This window comes from Tupaia chinensis, unplaced genomic scaffold (genome assembly GCF_000334495.1).
Source record: "Tupaia chinensis unplaced genomic scaffold, TupChi_1.0 Scaffold000257_1, whole genome shotgun sequence".
In the NCBI taxonomy this organism is placed as follows: domain Eukaryota; kingdom Metazoa; phylum Chordata; class Mammalia; order Scandentia; family Tupaiidae; genus Tupaia; species Tupaia belangeri.
Genome location: NW_006159737.1, coordinates 1,738,679 through 1,759,799, shown reverse-complemented (window position 1 = coordinate 1,759,799; position 21,121 = coordinate 1,738,679). Strand labels below are relative to the sequence as shown.

The 21,121-nt window shown below is 35.9% G+C and overlaps 1 long non-coding RNA gene and 1 pseudogene across 1 annotated transcript; both read left to right on the top strand.

Annotated features, from left to right (window-relative positions):
• Positions 1–444: 444 nt before the first annotated feature.
• Positions 445–2,042, top strand: LOC114007938 (HIG1 domain family member 1A, mitochondrial pseudogene; annotated as a pseudogene).
• Positions 2,043–3,886: 1,844 nt separating this feature from the next.
• On the top strand, positions 3,887–6,275 carry LOC114007939 (uncharacterized). Its single transcript, XR_003549506.1, has 2 exons — positions 3,887–3,969; positions 4,103–6,275. It is a non-coding gene; the product is annotated as an uncharacterized LOC114007939 (long non-coding RNA).
• Positions 6,276–21,121: the final 14,846 nt, after the last annotated feature.

Here is a 21,121-nt window from a genome sequence, read left to right as displayed (position 1 = left end):
GAGTTGTGATGTAAGTAGCCATGTAGTCTTAGTAGTCACTCAACCTCTGTATGCTTCTGTTTACTCATTTGTGAAATGAAAGGAATGAAGTAATGATTGCTAAGCTTCTCTTTAATGCAAAATTATATAATAAATTTCATGATTCTGGAATTTGAAAACTACTACATCTAAAAAAATAATGGAGGAACCAGCGAGTAGCATAGAGGTTAAGGTGCTGAATCCCACATGGCCAATTCCACAATCTGAGTCCAGCGGCTTGAAAAATCATGCCAGGTGTGTGTGCGTGCATACCCCAAATCCTGAGAGGAAACAAGAAGGGATTGCAGTCTGACCATCCACACTGGAGGATATTTTCTCGCTCTCCCTCTTTCCCCTCTTTTTCTCTCTCTCTGCCAAGTACACATGCCCTATAGCAGAAACAAACAAATCATGCAGTGCACAGGTGAATATAAAAACTATTATTTCTTTTACAAGTACCTTTTTGGTGATGTGCAAATGAATATATAAGTCTCATTCCCCTCACTATATTGGAAGAAGGACTACTTTTAATTGCAACAGTAGAAGGGAATGGGTAATTGGCGACCATGGTATCATGGAGCTACTGAGCTACACTATGTCATTTATATTCAAAACTAGATTGCATAATATTTGTTAATTGTTGAATCAGTCATGACTTTCTCCAGGGCTGGAAGTAAATAATGTTAGTTGTTTTCTTACCTTATTTTCTAATAGATATGGTAAAATATTGAACACTCAAATAATTCAGCCAGAGTCAGTGGCCTCATTGGATAAGTCCTTCATTCTTTGTTCAGGAATCATTTAGCTCAATATCTTTATTTAAAATCTACATTAGAGCTGGTAGGGAACAATTAGTAGTTCAAATTCCTCATTCACCTATTCCTACAAATGGAAAAAAACAAAAATGTATAAAGGAGAGAAGCCTGTTGGAGCCTGAGGGGTTTTGTTGCACTCAAACCTAACAGAAACTCTCAGGAAGATTCTTCAGTCACCATGTCAACTAACAATGATGTTTCTCTTTCTTCATATGATGAAGGTCAGGAATCCAAATGTACCCAAAAAGCTAAAAAGGCATCATTCATCCCCATTGGAATAGCAGATTTTGCAGCAATTGTTGTATATGGATTATACAAATTGAAGAGCAGGGGAAATACTAAAATGTCTGTTCACCTGATCCACCTGTGTGTGGCAGTCCAAGGCTTTGTTGGAGTAATGACTCTTGGTATGGGCTATTCCATGTACCGGGAATTCTGGGCAAAACCTGAGCTTTAGAAAAAGAGATGCTGTCTTGGTCTCAATGGATATGCTTGCTTTAGTTAGACATCTAATATTGAGGTTACGTGTTTGTGTCAAAAACAAATCATTTGATGGGTTCAGATAAGGTATTTTGAATATTGACTTCCATTTTCACAGACTTGATTTGCCTGGTGACCAAAATTATTAGTGCCTAGTTCACTAGCAAGGTCATTCAAGAAAGTCAAGTTAACACGAAAGAAACCTGTCACCTAAATGTACTATGCAGTGCTAAAATTTCTACCTTTTTAAACCCTTATGATGAAACTAGTTCTCAAGAAGACTACAGACTAACCTTGAAGTATTCCCAATTTGCTGCAGAATATCACATGTTTAAGGTGTTATGTAGTAGTCTTGTTTACCCCAGTTAATTTAACATTTTTCTATGTGCCTTGTGGACTGGCTGAGTACTTCAGTTTTTTAGGGCTGATTGGCTCTGGGAGAAACTGCTTCGAAAAAAGTGCATGGACGATAATTTGTAAAGCTTCTTTTAATTGATGTGTTTATATGTTTAAACCAAACCTAGAAAACTTGCAATGGGGCTGCAGAGTAGTATTCATTTCATAATCACACTTGCAAACATGAGAATTACTTAATTATGGATTCTACTTTAGTTTTTTTTGTAATTACAGAATAATTTTGCTGCTGTTAGATGAGAAGAGTTCTTAAATGTCATCTTGGAATAGAAATATGTCTTTAAAGTATTAATACAAAGCTAAATGGAAAACACTTTTCAAATGTGTGCAGTGTACTTATTTGTTTTTCTTTGTAAAACTAAACAGATTACCCATAATGGAAGTGATTAATGATATGTAAGCAAGCTAGTTTGTTTTGACATTATATGCAAACTTTAATATACTATAGAATGCTTTCTTGCACTTGTGAAATTCTCTTTTTTAATCTGAATTTACATTCCATGGTGATAACATGATATATATATATATATATATATATATATATATATATAGTTATTAAAGTAAGTGAACATAAAATATGTATAAAGGAATATGTGGATATATTTGATTTGTTACCTAGCAATGTCTGTTGATAAATATATAAAGTTTTCATTGAGAGGCAGAATAATACAATGAAATTAATGCAGCCATTATACTCAGACAGACCTGGGTTTAAAACTAGCTCTACAGTGGTCACATGTCTTCACTATATCTCAGATTTTTCATCTATACTATGGAGATAATCCTTTCTCTCCCATTTCTGTATCCCTTTGGGGCTTAGGGTGTTATGCACACATACCTGACATATTTTTTCAAGCTACTGGGTCCAGGATTTGAACCAAACAGCCACGTGGCATCCTGCTCCCTTAACCAACAGGTCATGGAGCCTGTCCTAGAACAAGTTTTAAGATTGTTTTTCCTTCTGTTTCTCAATTCTTGAGTTTTTAATACCCTCCAAATACTTTGCCATCTCATCATTAATTACAAATTTGCTTATTCCTTTAATACTAGACCACTAAATATTAGAATACCAAATTTAAGTTACTGTTTAAAACTATTACTCACATTCTCTAGAATCTGTTTTTCATTAGAGTTTTATTTTTTTTATATTGTAATTAGTGCTCGTTTTAGATCAGATTCCTAGAAATAGAGCCTGAGAGAGGGATTTTGGTACACATGATTTACTGAGGAATTATTCTTCAGGAAACAGACGGGAATGAGAAAAGCTGAGTAGGGAAGGAAAATTGCCATGGAGGTGATGTATAAGCCTTAGACTGATCTACCAGGGAAGAAGGTCTGGAGCATAAATCCCTTTACAGAAATGTCACTTTGAAGCGAGAGGATCAGCGTTTTGTATGTCATTGATACAGCCTTTGATTTTGAAGGAGAGTATATTTTGGTGGCTTCATCTCTGAAGACAATAGTTAATTATGAGCCAATTGCAGAAAGTACTTCCAGCAGTTGGGAAATAGATACATGCACTGGTTGAGGAGACTGAGGGGAATACCAAAGTGCAATTTCTTTAACTGCAAGATTTTGAAGTCCATAATTTTTTTCTCTCTACTGACATCATGGTAAATGATAGTTTCTAGACTTGTATGAACTAGAATCTAACTTATACTGTTAGGCATCTCATTTTATACATATGAATATTCCAAAAAATCAATCAATCAGTCAAACATTCAAAATATTTTTGGTCCCAAGCACTCTGGAAAAGAGATACTCAGCCTGTGGTGACAACCCTGAAGCATAAGCTGCAAGGGAAGGGCCTCAACAACTACTCAACAGCAGAAGGAAGGCAACAAAGACAAATGTTTATGTAAAAATGATACTTGAATACAAATTGTCCTCGCATCAAACTCAATAATTATTTTTCTCTGCTTGATTATCATTTGATTTTGATTTATCCCTAAAGCATTGAGGCTCCTATTCAGTTTAGCCATAGATTCTTACCTTCAGCTCTCCCTACCTCCAGAAACTTCAGAGAGACTTTGGCATCAAAAACCTCAGCGGTTGTATTGCTCAGAGTCCATCCAGGAAATCCAAGTATTTTAAGTATTTCAAACAGTGAGTTTAATCCACAAAATTATTTTTACAGGCAACAGGAATGCACAAGGCAATGCCCAAGGCCAAACGGGATAGTGAACAAACCCAGAGATTGCAACAATAAAGTCACTACAACTCCGAGGCTGGAGGAGCAAAGGTGAAACCAAGAGTTATCTGAGAGAAGCTGGAAACACAGCTGGCTCTCCAGAGGGAACTGGGACTGTGGAAGAATAAATCTATTCAGAGAAGAGGACAAATATCCTAACTTTTCTCTCTCTTCATTCCTCCAGGATCATGCCATTGCTTCTTACTGAGCTCAGCCAGAAGACAGCTGACTTGAAAGCTGGAAAATGGCCTTTTAAGGGTCAACCACCTACAGTACAGAACACAGCAGAGGAAAGACAATAAATTGGTATTGTCATAAATAGTCAAAGACAGGTACAATATTATTTGCTAAAATAACCTTAGGAGGTTTGGTTTGGCTTTCTAAGTTTCCTGTTCCTTTGTCTACTTCCGAGACAACATCACATGTATAATATTTCTTAATTCATTTCCTTGGTGATTGTATTTTTCCCAGAGTTTCTGTTCATTATTCACTTTCAAGTCACTGGCTGATAACCAGATTCTATGTGTCATCTTCACTGTCGTATATTTTCCTGTATTAGATGCTTACTCTTCCTTAAAGCTGATGTGCGTGCTCTTGAGCAGTGGTAGCCACATTTGTGTTTTGTGACTTTGCCCTCTGGCCATAGAAGATTGGCACACAGGTCTAATCTCAAATTCCAATCAAATTTACCTCCTGATATATGGGAATCATACATTGTAAATATTAGTGTATACTAATAGTTAACTGTATTAACGGAGGATATATAAACTCAAGAATGTGCAATGGCCGTTTTCTGGGTACATGAAGAAAGAGAAAGCAACTTTCAGAGAGAAAGCAGAATAAAGTAGACTAGCAGCTGAGATGGGAGATCAAGTGCTAAAACCAAGTGCTCCCCCACCACCACCCTCGAAAAGAAGACACCAGGAAGGACAACATGTATCCTTAATATTTCCAGTTCCTAGTTTTGGACTTTAGGAGGGGGTTCAGTTTCATTTCCTTCTCTTGGATTCTGAGAAACACTCTGGTATCCTTTACAAATTCCTTTTTTTTTTTTTTTGGTCTATTTCTAGGGATTTTCTATTGCCTGCAACTGAAAGATCCTTGACAAAGAGGAGATTTTTAACTAAATTGAACACATAGTTTAAAATTTAAATTACATGCTTATTTTCTCACATCTCCATTTTACCTCCTTTAAGATAGTAAGTAAGATAAAGATATGGAATATTGACACTTATTTTCACCTTGATAATCTTCCTACTGAATCTACCATGTATTTATTGATATAGTATGTCCTGTTAGATTGGGACTTTGAATTGGTAAAAGAGGAAAGCTATAATAAGCCTCAGAACTGACTTGGAATGTTGATTCAATGCCTGCATAATGATAGTATCTACATACAAGCACATTATAATGTTCTGACACACATAAGGAGACTGTGTCACCCTGTCACAATTTCCTGTCTTAAAGGAAGACCATATAAAATCCCAGTCTCAGCTCTCTAACACCACTAGATTTTCTGTGGCATAAGGGACAATTGACAGACCACTTTACCTCAGTCTGAACTTCGTGGAGAGCCTTCTTTTACTTTCAGCTCTACCATAAGATAACCATTTGTGATTATTGTATAAATAGGTTGAAACAAGGCACTCAATTGTGTTTATTGCCATATCCCTCCAAAGGAGTCCACCAAATCTCATTCTTGTAGGAAAAGCAAGAAAGAAATAGCAACATGTCATTCATATTGTCACATTCCTCAGAGCACTGGACCCCCAGAAACATCTGAGTTGTCAGGCTACATACTGTATTTGATAGTATTTATATTTCACTCACATTCATTTATCTGACCAAGAACTTTGTGTACTTGAACTCCCAGTTCTATGGATCATTTCTGTCTGATTTTTTTTTAATGCAAAGAATGAGCATGACATCAGGCAGGTGGTCTAAAAGAGCTGACCTCTTAAAAATGATTTAACCTGTGAAGTGCTCAATATCCTTCCAATAAATTGCCATTTGCTTTACTTAGCCTGGGTCAGTTTCTTTGTTCTCAACTGGAAACCCTGGTGATTCTCAAATTTGTACCATGAAGGTAGTTGCAGGCAACAGATGTTCAGGAATATTGGGCTGTTTTAGAATTGGTTATGACTGTGATGAAGCAAGAAGTAGTGAAACTATCAATCATATTTCAAGACATGAAACTAGCATCAGACAACAGAGAATTACATTATTACCTCTGATTAATAGGATCTGGAAACAACCAGGATTCTAGAAAATTTGACAGTAGGAGTCAGCAAGAGGGGAGGTCAGCAAAATTTGTGACAATTGACTGTTTTTTAAATAAAAGATTTTTTTCCCCATAATCAGTGCCTTTTTAATCATGCTCATTCTTTATTGTCTATGACAGTTTCATGTTACAACAGTAGAGTTGAATAGGTGCAACAAAAACCTCGTGATTCATAAAGCTTTAAATATTCATTATCTGGCCTTTTACAAAGAAATTTTGCTAATTCCTGCTTTAGGTAACTGCATAGATTTTTGCCATCACATAATAAAGATATCATGAATTCATGAATTGTGACATAATATTGGATAAATTAATAATATCAATAATTATTAATTCTAAAAATTCCTGCCTCAGAGCACAGTCTGATAGAGTCATTCTATGATAATTCTGAAAGAATATCTCAAATAATTATAGAACAAAGCTGTCCAAAAGAGAAATTCATTATTTGATACAGGGATTGCTAAACTAATGATTTATAACTACTTATAACATCTTAAATAATTTGTAATGAGAGATACTATGACCATGAAAATAATTTATAAGAAATTCACTAGTTATCTTACTATAGATTCCTCACACGAATCAATAAACTTTGGGGCAACAGGTAGCATGGTGGTTAAGGGTACTGGGCTCCCACTTGGCTGACTATATGGTTCAAGTTCTGAACCTGGTGACTTGCTTTCTCACTTTCTTTCTCTGTCTCTTTCTGGTGAGCATGTGTGCCCTGTAGCAAATTAATAATAATAATAATAATAAATACAATTAAAATAAATCTTAAAGAATCAGTGAATTTAAAATATTACTTTAAAAAATGTACAAAACAGACAACCACTTAAGTATGCCTGATCTTTCTGGTGACAACAAATAGCTGTTAGTATTTTTGAAGAAGGAAAATAAGAAGCACACATTTAATAAGATCGTTCAAAGTTTTTAATCAAAATGAGATAGTAACAACTTTAATGGTAGATTGCATAATGGTTACATTGCTGGACTCCCACATAATTGACCACAGTTCAAGTCAAACACCCAGTCACTTAAAACTCTCACCGGGCATGTGTGCATGCGTGCCCAAAATCCCAAGAGGAGAATGGAGAAGGGATTACAGTGTGGTCATAACCCCTCTGGGGGGGGGTTGGTTTACTGTTTTCTGTCTCTGTCTGTCTGTGTCTCTCTAGTGAGTGTGCACGCTCTATAGCAAAAATCTCTTTAAAATAAAAAACCAATTTAACACTAGCTAAAGTACGTTTTCAAAATAGTCATTTAGAATTTTGTCCATCATTTTATTATTTTAAAGTTCAAAATGATACAGTACATCACATATAAAAACTTTTTCTTTATTTTTTTTTTTTTTAGTTTTCAGTAGGTTGCAGAGGAATAGGAAAAGTAGAAATCATCCCCCAGGTGGTATGGCTACGCCACATTTCCTTCTCCTCTATTCACCCCTAGGATTTGGGGCATGCACTCATACACACCCAGTATGCTTTTTAATTTGCCAGGTCCAGGACTTGAGTCAGCCATGTTGCACCCAGCCATCTTAATTGCCAACTTTCTCACTGAGATGCACTAATTTTTAAGTGTTGAAATAATACCCTTGCTATGCTGGCAAAACCACTTGACCATGATGTATTACCCTATGTTATATATAAGATACAGGTATTATCCTATATTTTACATAAGATAAAAGATATAGATAGATAGATAGAATTCTACTTGCTAATATTCTGTTAAGGATTTTCATGCCTATGGTTTATTGGTCTAAGAGAATAAATCTCTTCTACTAACTCTACCAGCTGAAGAGTAGATGCTGATTTCTTAGATTTTCAAATGATTCCAGTCCTTCTATTGTCTGACTCTAAACACCCTGCTGTTTCTTGTTGAACAAGCGTATAGTGAACACTGCTCTAGATTATCATCCCCCCTAATACTAAGGTCTTCCTTCTGAACCAGAAGTTTTTCATAATATGTGAGGGTGCGTGTATAAAGGTGCATGTACCACCAGTTTCTGTCTATTCTCAGTAGTGAATTGATTTCCAGCTAGTTTTCAGCCACTGATAGTCTACTCTATCCTACTGTAGTTGGCACTCTCCTGACATGGAATTCAGTAATCCTTCCATAGACCCTGGAATTCTTAAAGTGGCAATAAAGGTAACTGGAGCACCCATTATGTCTGGTGTCTCTGTGGTCATTGATCCGTATAACACTTTGCTCTTCCTGAATCTTATTTCCCTTTGTTCTACATTTCTTTGTATACTTGCTTCATCAGAATTCATCTTCTTTCCTATTTACATCTTTGTATCCCTCCGTTGGCTCTTTCTGATCAATATATAAATGTGCTCAGATATCTGTCAAAATAAAAACTTCTTTCATTAAAACTTAAGTAGATTATTAAAATAAATAAATGATCTAATTTGATTGTTTAGTTACTAACCCATACTTTTCCTCTTATAGCCAAACTTTTAAAAAGAAAAATCTATGCTCATTGTATTCATTTTTCCATTAATCTTTCACTCATCAAAAAATGTGAGTTGTTTCATGCCCCAACAATTCAGCTAAAGTCACCAGTAACTTATTAACTTCCAAATGCCCCAAACCATTTAGAACTTTATTTATGTGACATATTGGTAGAATTTGACATTTTCTGCTTTTTTGCAGGCTCTCTGCTATCATGACATTTTCTGCTTTTTTGCAGGCTCTCTGTTTTCAATCTATATGTATATCTATCTATCTATCTATCTATCTATCTATCTATCTATCTATCTATCTCTATATAAAGGTATATATCTCTCCTAGTTATATGATCATTCATTCTGTTTTCTCTATGGTTCTGCACATTAATTTTGGATTCCACTCAGAGTCCTATCATTTTACCTCTTTGGCTTTAAATATAGTGGAAAGTCCCCAAAAGATTTAGTGAGTAGATTAATATAGATTAATTTTAATTTGTTAGTTCTATTCATCAGAATAATATAAGCTAGCATTTCTGAGCTTATTACATGCTAGACACCTTGTTGAATGCTTAGATACATTCTCATTTAATTTAATTAATTCACTCCTATGGGAGGCATAATTAGCTGCATTTTTCAGACATAGCATGCACAAGGTCATGAGAGATTGGTTCCCTTCGACAATAGATCCTATGCCCTAGCAGAGATACAATTAATGTCTATGGCTTTTACTGTCACTTTTGTAGTTACCAGTTTTCTCTTCAGCCTTCTCTCCTGTGACCTAGAATTATAGCTATAAGGAATATGCGCCTCAAAGTCATCATGTGCGAATCTGCGTTCATGATCATTAGTTCAAATCTTCCATTTTCCAGTGTTCTTTTTCTTAGTGAATAATATTACCCTATGCTCTTTGTCAATTAGAGACCTCACAGTCGAGGCCAACAGGTGGCATGGTGACTAAGGTGCTGGACTCCCACATGGCCAACTGTAGTTTGAGTCCTGAACCTGGCAGTTGGCTTTCTCACTTTCTCTCACTCCTCCCTGCCCCACTCTGAAGAGAACATGTGCCCTACAACACATTGTAATAATAATAATAGTAAATAAAATTGAATAATTTTTAAAAGGAAAGGAACCTCACAATGATGCTGTTTTCTTATCTCTCATGCTGCCCTGGTCCTCAGTTTTCAGTCACCACATCCTGTCATTTGACCTGATTGCTCTCTACTACCACATCTTTTTCATCTTCTTGTCTTTGCCCTAAGTCAGACCTCTCTGATGCCCTTACTAGTCTCTGTATTCAGTCTTGGTGCCCGGCTCCTAATTCATCACACACCGTGTTGCAAACATGCAAGTGACAATCTGGTCATGTTATCATCCCCTACCAAAATTTACTTGGAGGTTCCTCATTGCTCATAAGATATTTAAGTTCCTTATTATGACATATGAGGCCCTTTCACATTCACTCCTTACAACTTCTGTGACTGCATTCTCTGAATACTCTCCCCATTCCTACCGCTCACACCTTAGACTCCATCAGTACTTACGTTGTCTGCACAGGCTACAGTTTATCACACCTGTTCCCTCTACTTGGAATGTCCCCTCTCCTTTTCAACCAAGTTATTCTGTCAGGCAAGCTTTCCTTCAATAATTTAGATAAGTATTTACCACTTGGGTGAAACATTCTTGAAATTTCTCAGGTGAGTTGCCCTTCTCACCTCTGTGCCCATATTACATAAAACTTGCATGTAATTACATTATAGCTTAAAATGCATTAAACTTAGCAGTATTATTTGTTTTCTCATTTGACTCTAAGGAGATGGATCCTGTATTTTTACAAGTGTATGTTTTCATATATGTATGCCTTTCATGATATGGTTCTCCATTGCTTATCACTGATTCTCAATTAGGATTTTTTTTTCTTTTCCATAGGGTTTGTGCATTTGCCAAAGAGATAGAAAGAGAGGGAAAAGGAGAAATCTTCCCCCTAGAAGGATGGCCATAACACAATCCCTTATATCCACTTCCTCTAGGAATTTTAAGCATGCACACACACATGCCCAGCATGTTTTTCAAGCCTCTGGGTCCAGGACTCAAACTATGGAGTTAGCCATGGAGAATCCAACACCTCAACCACCACACCACTCACTGGCCCTCAGTAAGGATTCTTTGACTAAAGAGCATTTAAGAAGCACTGAAGAAGCATTGAAGAGAAGATGGAAAAGAAAGAAAGAAAGAAAGAAAGGAAGCAAGAAGGAAGGAAGGAAGGAAGGAAGGAAGGAAGGAAGGAAGGAAGGAAAGAAAGAAAAGAGAAAGACAAAGAGAAGACAGAGTTATAAGAAACTGCTCCAGATTCCTTGTCACTTTTTATCTTTTGTTTTGCCAAATAATTTTGGATCTTCCTTCCACTGGCTAAATATCTGGATCATAGATGAGATTTGCGTTCTTACTTATTTAGGTATAATGCCTGCCTCTATAGCCAGGTAAGTGCCTACCTCTGTAGCTGGGTAGGTGTCTTCAAAATTCTCCTACTTCATTGGATAATCTTTTGCCAGCTACCGGCTTCCTTTTGAATCTCATTTCCTTGTTACTGACATCCTTAATAAATAACAATCTTAAAAGAAAACAACATTTTCTGTTGAAAGTGACAGTAACTCTCAGTGAGAGAAATACATTCAATAAAGTGCCAGATTCCTCAGGAATAAAATATAATATTTAAGTTGTCTAAATATATTTCTGTTACAAAAAGATGCACCATCAATTACTTATAAGCTACTTATTTTGAACTTCATCATTCAAAATACTAATCAGAACACTTGAAAATTTCACAAGGAAAAAGAAATATATTTCTAGAAGTTTTTATGTGTTAATTCTTCTGAATTAACAAAACAATAAGTAATAAATAAGTAAATAAAACATATTCTTACTCCCTGAGTGAAGAAAAGTAATAACCAAGAAATAATAGTTTATACAGAACTATCTTCTTGTTTTTTGAGCAAGTTGTGGGTGGGTAGGAGAGAATAGGTAAGGAGAAAAATTGACAGTAATGTAAAATCATCTATATGCAAATCAGAATTTAAAATGTAATCTTCTCTTAGGTGGAGAAATCGCTTTTCTGAATTACACAGAATATCTGTTCTATGGGAAATGTGGTTAGAAAAGCGTTTATGGTCTATTACACTAATAATTTCCTTAGTTTTCATAAATTTCTCAGAAATAACATTATCTAATAAAATAAGTTGTCTTTTCAAAACTAATCTATTAGAAGACAAATGTTTATACAATTAAAAGAAGTTAATACAATATATTGATATTTAACTTATCAGAAACTAAGACAAAGGAAAAACTACTACTTCTGTAGTCAGCATTTCTTCAACTAATTCACTATCAAGATAATGCAAGTCTTTATCTTACTCTTTGTATTTATTTAAACCAAGGGTACTGTTGAAACTACTTTATATATCTTGAAATAGCAAACGATATATTCTTCCTGCTTCCTTAGTAAGGCAAAACATGGTTTGCCAAGGATGTTTATTCTTTAGATATGTTTATTCTCTGTGTATGTTCTATCACTCTCACCTGTTATATTAGGTTTCTTTTATTACCCTTTTACTTTTCCTGACAGTATCTTAGTTTCCTTCCTAAGATATGCTTCACAAGGCCAATTCCTGATCTCACTCTCACTTACCTCTTGCTGTTGTTCCATTGTATTACTCATTCTTTCAACAATGAGATTTTTGATTTCCATCTTAAGCTTTCAGTCCTATAATTCTCAATTGAAAAGGCCTACCATACTTGGATTTCTAACAATTTATATTGTGTTCTGAGGGACATTATGTTGATATCTTACCTTTTATGAATGGTTCCTAATTATAGTTGCTACAGAACTCTGTGAATTACAAAATAAAAGCTTTTTTTTTTCTTTTTGTTATCAATAATAGTTACTTTTCATTTTCTTCACTTTCAAAGCATGTCCTCAATTAACAATATAGAACACCAGTTTTTCAAAAACCACCTCAGATAGCATAAACTCTAATTGTGTGCTATTCAGCTACTTTCAAAACCCAGTAAGAGATGTGGGATTTATAAAAGTGTTTAGTGGAAATGTTCTCCATTGAAACCCCTAAGTAACCTATTTTTCATTAGATTAGATTCCTGGAGGGCTACATAGTTCTATACCATATTAACTTAAGTCTCTCCTAGAACCAAATGCACTGTTATGTTTTTAAAACCCTTGACTTTAATAGTTATGAAAAAATATTAGAAGTCTGCTCTTACATTGATAATTTCATTTGATTAAAATATTATTTCTGAGGATATTTTTCTTAAGTAATATAAGTTAATATTCTTTCTATAAAAGTGCTAAATGAGAACATTGCTTTGGGATGTAGTTGTAGAGAATGACTAGGGTTTCCAGAGGCATTGGCATCATTTTTGTTTTCTGAGTATAGTTATAAGATAATGTACTTTCCCCCCTTTGTCTGCCTCACTTCTGGCTATAGGAATACTCAGAGTAAAATGTGATGAACAATCACATCAACAATGTCAATGTTTTTAAAATTTTAGACATTTGCCTGATCCCTCATAATGTTTGCTGAATCTGTATACTTCCAGGATAAGAATTTTTATTTTAACTTTACTCAAATCATTTTTTTACTTAAAAAATATATTAAAAAGTTTTTGTGTTTGATGTACTCACTACAGTTTTAATTCACATTAAAGTAATATTAAACTACTAAAATAAAAAAAAATTACTATTTGTATACTATTTAAAATCGGCTGACATATGATCACTGGTATACATATCATTCTTTAGAAAACATTAAATTAGATCAACCTTTAGGGTTGGTTTATTTTGTTTTCCTTATATATGCTTCTAATTTTCTATTTAACAACTTTATTGTATATGACTTCTGTTGCCTCAAAATATCTCTGCTATAGGGGACTCTTGATTGCTAGTGGCTGAAATCTAAGAGCAACTAAATTGTGTTAAAGATTTTTTAAAAAGAAACTAATTGGATCTATTGGTTCTCATAACTGAAGTCTGAGATAGACCCTCTCAGGCTCAGCTGGATCCAGGCTTAAAGGACGTTGTATGTCTCAATCTTTCACTCTTCACCTTTCAGCTTTATCTTAAGTAGCCACTCTTCTGGGCAGGCTTTCTTTATGTGCTGACTTCCTGCAGCTTCAGGATTTATGATCAATCAACTTAACAATCATTTCAGGAAAAACAAAGAAACGAAACAAAAATATTCCCTTTTTCCCCACAACTAGAATAAAAGTCTTAGGCCTCTCATTGCTCTGAGCAGAGTCATTTGCCTGTTACTGAACCAGTCACTGTAGCGTGGTGTTTATGGTGTTCTGACTGAGAAGGCTTGTATCATGTGCTGGGGAAGATGGGTCAGTCCCACCCACATCATGTACACTAACAGTAGGGTAGATAGTTTTCTGAAGAAGAGGGATGTAGTTACCAGTGATAGGGAAAAGAGTGCCAGATAATAAAAAATATCAGCTGTACAACACAAAATAAAGTTGCCTGATTTACAAGGGGAAAAAATGTGACTATCTTGAAGCATTTGTATTTCCAATAAACAATGAACCATTCTTAGTGTATGTTCCATGCAATATTTGAAACTGCTATGCTAACAATTATTTGTTATTTATTTGAAATCCAAATTTAAATGAACATTTTATTTTATCTGACAATATTACCACAGATGGATGTGAATAAAATCAATAAAGAAAGAACAAAACAGGGGTTGCCAGGTGGCATGGTAGTTAAGGCGCTGGACTCCCATATGGCTGACTGCCTTCCAAGTCCCAGACCAGGTGGCTTGCTTTTTTGCTTCCCCTTTCTCTCTCTCTCTCTGGTCAAATTAAAAAATAATAATAATATCAAATATAATGAAATAAATAAATAATTCTAAAAAAAAAGAACAAAACATGTGACATTAAGGTTAACTTTAAAGGAATAGGAAACTAAGTAATCACATTTTAGGTAGCCACTTATTTCATCCCGAATCGTAGGTGATATAAATACTACTTCCCTATAGTAAAAATAAAAAACATTTATAATTAAATTTCTATCATGAAAAATTGATCTCAGTAACTTAAGTAACCTGTCATTTTCAAAGGTTTGCTTGATACAATCAAAGTAGGTACATTTTCTGCTTTCTGTTTTGCTATTCTGGGAAATACCTATCTTCTTAAGATATTTCTGAGTTGGCACTTCTGAATATGTGAAACTATTGTGCATTTTGGTTACATTTACTGAGCAATGGTTTCTACAATACTTTGATTCAGCCAGAGAAACAGAGTCTCTGAGTATTTTTTGCTGATGTTATCTGCTGATGACAGCAGAGACATCAGTGTGTACTATACATTTGTACTTCAGTTCCCATTTGAGGTGCTCTGTCTTCTGTTGCATATTGTCTTGGTAGGACTGTCCATCCAAATATCTGGCCATCTTTGAGCAGGTGGACATGTGACCCAAGTCAGGAAAAGCAAACAATTCCTCCCTGAAATATGAATTTCAAAAGGAGTTACACTGAAATCAAGAAAAGGGGCTGATTTATTCTGATGATGGCTAACTGAGGGATTGTCCATTAATTTCTTTTGCTATGTGTGATCTCAAGCAAATATATTTGCCCTTATTTCTGTCCTACATAAGATTCATATGAGTTTCCCCATCCTTTTTTTGTTTTTGTGTGCTAGAGTCTATTCGTTATTAGAGACTCATAAGCCTAGCCAAATAGATGTTATTTCATTTTGGCATCTTAAATTGTGTTTGTCATGTCAGTTTATAAAACCAACATGAGAATCTACTAATGCAAATGTAGAATTTCTATGATTTAATAATAGTACAAAAATAATAACTGATGAATTTACTACCTGTGTCTGTTAAATCTTTTCCCCCCTAAGGAGAATTATAGGTTCAAGCAAAAGATCTACCTTAATTCATCTCTCTTACTGTGTCAAGTATCTATTATGTTCAAGATACAATGTTAGGCTTTTGGGAGGACATAAAAATTTAGAGCATAGTTTGGATTTCAAAGAGTTAATAAAGCAAATTGCATTGTGTAGGGAGCAACCCTGAGATGCAGTTGGGGAATTAGGCTCTGTACAGGAGTACCATTCCTGTGAAAGAGAGGGGAAGGAAGCAGGAGTAGCCAGAACAAAAATGGAATTGTGAGTCAGTCTCAGCAGCAGTTTTGGCCAATCCCAGTAGTTAGAGTGGCCCTTCAGAATATTCCCAAGAGAGTGTAAATTAGTCATTGGACATGTAAGAGCTGCTAACAGGCAGCATGACCTTTATTGAGGTGGGTCTGTGCAACTGGAGCAATCCTGAAGGGCTGGCAGCTGAATGCTATCTGCCAACAGCCCTCTCAGTGTCTGGGGTAACAAGTCCTTCCAGAAGGGTGATCTGGATGATGCATCACAGTGTCATTACAGTTAACCATCTAGTGCAAGAGATTATGAGATGCAAACATCTATCTCCTTTCTAGCCAATATAGTTCTTTTACAAAAAATCTCATAGAGTAGCAGTAGCCATTTCAAAAGCCAAAAGGGAAAGATATTTGGAAAAAAAAAAAAAACTCACCACTATCACCACCTTCAACAAAATGACTTGACCGCTTGCTAATATAACACAAAGTGTGATATGTAGAATTTTGGCTTTCAGAGAGCAGTGAAATTTCCCTTAAAAACTGAGATAAGTAATGTGGTGGCTAGCTTTTACTTTTTGTCAAATACAATTGCTTTTCTAACGTAGTTATTAAAAAGAGGGTATTATAATGCTAAAAGATAGGCTGGAGATGATATCAGAATAAAAGAGAACTGTTTAAGCTGAACAAATAAACCTTTATTAAAAATTTTATTACATGGCTGGTCCATCGTCTAGTGGTTAAGGAAGCCAGATCCCACATGACTGACTGCAATTTGAATCTGGCCCTGGCAGCTTGAAAAATATACTGAGCATGTATGAGTGCGTGCTGCAAATCTTGGCAGGATGGAGAAATGAAGGAAACAGTATCGTGGTGTACTCACTCTCCATTGGGAGTGCCTTCCTCTCCTCCCCTCTCTATCTCTGTCTCTCTCTGGCAAGCACATGTGCCACCCATATGGCCATTGAAAATAAATAAAGTAGGGACCAGTAGATCGTATAATAGTTACATCCCTGGACTCCCATGTAGTTGGCCATGGTTCGAGTTCCGGATCCAGTGCCTTAAAACTCACACCAGGCTCGTGTGCGTGCATTCCCAGGATCCGGAGAGGAGAATGGAGGAGAAGGGATTGTGGTGTGGCCATCCCCATGGGGGGTGATTTCTCGCTTTCTGTCTTTCTGTCTGTCTGTCTGGTGAGCGCATGCTCTTTATAGCAAAAATCTCTCTCTCAGAAAAGAAATGAAATAAATTAAACATTTCCTACATTATTTTTATTTAGCTTATTTTATCATGGACAAGAGAAAAGTTTGTCACAAGTGGGATATTTAAAAAAAATGAAATAAAACTACCATGAAAGTTCTGGGAAGACTTGGTAGAAAAAGTAACATCAGAGTTCTGAAAAGACAGGTAGCAGGATAAGTCAGGGGAAAAGTTTCTATATGAGCAAACAGTGTGAGCAAGGCGTGGAGATTGGGAGAAGCAGGGCGTAATCACATAGTGAAGTGTAATAATTCTGCTCACAAGGGACACTAATCATGAAGTGACTAATAACTGGCTGAGAAATGAAACTAGTATATAGTCGAGTCAGATTATTCTTGCTTATTCTTAAGCAAAGAATTTGCATGATCAGAGTTTGCTGTAAGAAAAGTAATTTATCAGTAAATAGGTTTCATTTATTACTTATGCTTAAAATTGTTGATGTGGTGAGACCAGCAGGTGGTTGGAGTGCTGGACTCCTACATGGCCTACTGCATACTGAGTCCCCAACCTGACTTGCTTTCTTGCTTTTCCTCCCTCACTCTCTCTCTCTCTCTTTGTCTCACTCTCTCTGGTAAATTCTTGTGCCCTATAACAAATTTAAAACAATAATAATAAATTAATTAAATGAATAATTCTTTTTTAAAAAAATGTATTATGTGGCAGATATTCTGTGTCTCACTATGAAGCTATTATAGTCTGGAAAGTTGAAAGGAAGGCATGGTTTAGGGATGTGGAATTGAGGATATGAAGGAGGAAATAGATATGGTAAGTGAAGTAGCAATAGAATCACCAGGAATTGGTAATTTCCGGAGAAGTTTAGGAGAATGAAGAGGAAAGGATAGTGGTAGTCATTAATGGAAAGAGAGGGTAATGAAGAGATATGTTTTAGAAAGAAGTTGAAAAGACCTCTGGCAGCCACTTGCATTTAAATTTTCTGCCTTGGGAAGAACAGGCTGATGAGAAGATGTATTTCTTAAAATATTTTTTATTTCTTGCCAATATATCATAGATAATTCAACTTCAACTGACAAAACTCATTCTTTTGCATGGTATCATGTTAAATTAATCTTCTACACCTCAGAACTGTTTTCTTGCTCCCCACTGAGATCAAACAGCTGTCAACATGGTACTACTATGCAAACTAGGGTCTGTCTGTATGTAGATTTCAGCAACTACATATGAAGATTGTTGTACTTTAGCACTATCAATATTTTGGACAGCATAACTCTTTGCTTGGAGGGGTTATCCTGTGCATTACAGGATGTTTAACAGCATCTCTGGTCTATACTAGATGCAAGTAGCACGCTCTATTGTGATGATCAAAAATGTTCCCAGTCATTGTCAAATGTCTTCTTGGGGGGCAAAATCACCCCAATCCAGAGTCACTGCTACACACACACACACACACACACACACACACACACACGTACATATACATGTAAAAAATTAAATTTACATTAATAGTGAAAGATGAAACTCCTAATTATTGATCCACATTTGTGATTGATGGGAAATGCCCAATTGGTAGCATCATGACTACTCTCCCAACATTTCTCTCCTGTGGCATCTATGTAAGTGCTATCCACTGTTCAATGGCCAGTGGTGAGAATCATTAGATTTAGGGACCAGCAGTTAGCATAATGGCTATGTCGCTGAACTCCCATGTAGTCGCCCGCAGTTTGAGTCCCAGACCTGGTGGCTTAAACTCACTCCGGGTGCACGTGCCTGTGTGCCCAAGATCCCAAGAGGAGAATAGAAGAGAAGGGATTGTGGCGTGGCCATACCCCCTGGGGGGTGATTTCTCGCTTTCTATCTCTGTCTCTGTCTTTCTGGCCAGCGCACATGCCCTATAGCAGAAACCTCTCCAAAAAAAAAAAAAAAAGAAATTCATTAGATTTATTGCTAATACTCTATCTGTATCTTTATCTCATAGATTTATCATTACGTAGCTCTAAGAAAGAAACCCTTACTGAATATTAAGACAATTTGTCAGTTTCTGCTGTCCTGTAAAATTTTAGAGCTATTACAATGTAAGTTGCATTTGATTTTAGTTCACTTGACTTGTTAACTGTCTTCAACTCATTCACTTCTGTTGGTACTATTGTATTTTTCTTGCATGTACATTCAAGTGGTAGAACTATGCTATAGTGTCTCACTTCCCTGCTGAGTGCATTAGTTACAATTTAGAACCTTTTGATTGTTATAATATTCTGGTATTTTTGTTACGGATAGTTTGTACGTGAAATTTTGTGTATCGATTTGACTTAATGTGTCAAGAGGAAGCCCAGGTTAAAATTATTTCTGGGTGTGTCTGCAAGGGTCTTTCAAGTTAGGATTAGATTTTGAATTGTTACACTCAGTAGATTGCCCTCCCCAATGTGGGTGGACATCATCCAATCTGTTGAGGATCTGAATAGAACAAAAGATGGTGGAAAGAAGAAGTCACCCTTTTTGGCATCCTGTATGCCTGTATGAGCTTGGACATCTCCTTTATCTTCCTCAACCCTCAGACTGGGATAGACACCATTGGATCCCCTGGTTATAAGGTCTTTGATTTGGATTAAATTACAACACTGCTTTCTAGAGTCACCATTTTACAGATTGCAGATTATGGGACTTCCTAGACAACAATTTTGTGAGCCACTTCCTTATAATAAATCTCCTTTTAAATATATAAATAGCTGGAAACCCAGGAAAATCAGTGTTATAATTTAGATCAAGTTCAAATGCCTAGTATATGTGTATGTCTCCTGGTTTTCTTTCTCTGAAGAACCTTGATTCATACACTTGGATTTGGAGAGATGTAAGTAACTAAGACTGGAAACAGAATGGTTAATAGAATCCACAGGTAAAGCAACATCTGGTCATAGTTCAGGCAATACTGGGACCAGGCAGCCATGCTTTGAAAGTGGGACATCTCAGTGGATGGGAAGGGCATGATCCTAAGTATTGGAGACAGGTGATACTCTAACATCTAGATGCAGGTGTTACATGAGAATGCTATACCAGTTGTAGGACTTCAACTGTTAAAAACAGTGTTTCTGGTACAAAATTTCAAACCCAGAGACTGAAGTTAAAAATACTGTTTCTACTACTACTACTACTAATAATAATAATGATCCCTTATTTTAGTGGCTTATATATGTGACTAGTCAAAACATTGAGACCAAGACTAAGAATTATATATAAAGCAGAAATCCAATTATCTGATTCCTGTGGTATAGAAATTGCAGAATAGTAAGTGAAGTGCATGGTAAATAAGATAGTTTTGGAACAGAATTGTAGAAAATTGGCTTAAAGCCAAGCTCTGATGAGGCTGTTGGACAGTTTCTGCCCCAAGCTAGAAGGAAGTGCAGTAGGACAGACAGATCGAGCTGCAAATGGTTATCTGTCCAGTAAGGGGCAGTGAAACTGACAGCTGAAGTTATAGTTAAAAGATGGATTTGGTGACAGATCAGATTATATCCATGAAAATAATTGATGGTGAGTTGGTTACTGTAAAGAAAATCTGCAAAAACACATGTTATTGATGGATTATGAATTAATTGCCTTGATTTGGTTTCTTGCCTTCCTTTTTTTTTTTTTTTCTTGGAAAGGTTTTTTTTGTTATAGGGCACGTGTGCTCGCCAGACAGACAGAGAGACAGAAAGTGAGAAATCACCCCCCCCCGGGGGGATGGCCACACCGTAATCCCTTCTCCTCCTCCATTCTCCTCTCGGGATCTTGGGCACACACGCATACACACCCAGCGTGAGTTTAAGTCACCGGGTCCGGGACTTGAACCATGGTTGGCTACATGGGAGTCCAGCGACATAGCCATTATGCTAACTGCTGGTCCCTCTTGCCTTCCTTTTTCTATGTAATAAGAACCTATATTCCCTCAGTAGAATATAATAATGGTCTAAGTCTATTCTCAACTATGGATGCTACTGGTGGTCTTTAGTTTGCTTCCTAATTTCTGTTTAGACTTAATCTTTACTTCTTTATATATTTTTTAAAGAATTATTTATTTAATTTTATTTATTCATTCATTCATTTATTTTAATTTGAATATATAT